This window comes from Triticum dicoccoides, chromosome 7A (genome assembly GCF_002162155.2).
Source record: "Triticum dicoccoides isolate Atlit2015 ecotype Zavitan chromosome 7A, WEW_v2.0, whole genome shotgun sequence".
NCBI classification, from domain to species: Eukaryota; Viridiplantae; Streptophyta; class Magnoliopsida; order Poales; family Poaceae; genus Triticum; species Triticum dicoccoides.
In genome coordinates, this window is record NC_041392.1 from 316523351 (window position 1) to 316523558 (window position 208).

Here is a 208-nt window from a genome sequence, read left to right on the forward strand (position 1 = left end):
GCTGTCCCACCGCCGCCACCACCCTGCTTCTCCCCAACACGCACGGGCGCGCGAACGGCAGCAGCGGCCGCACATGGGCGTGAGCAGCGGCGTCGGCCGCGCACGGGAGTGAGGAGGAGGAGCGGCAGCGGCCGCCGCACACGAGCGCGAGGAGGAGCAGCAGTGGCCGCGAACGGGCGCGAGCGGCGGCGGCGGCCGCGCACGGGCG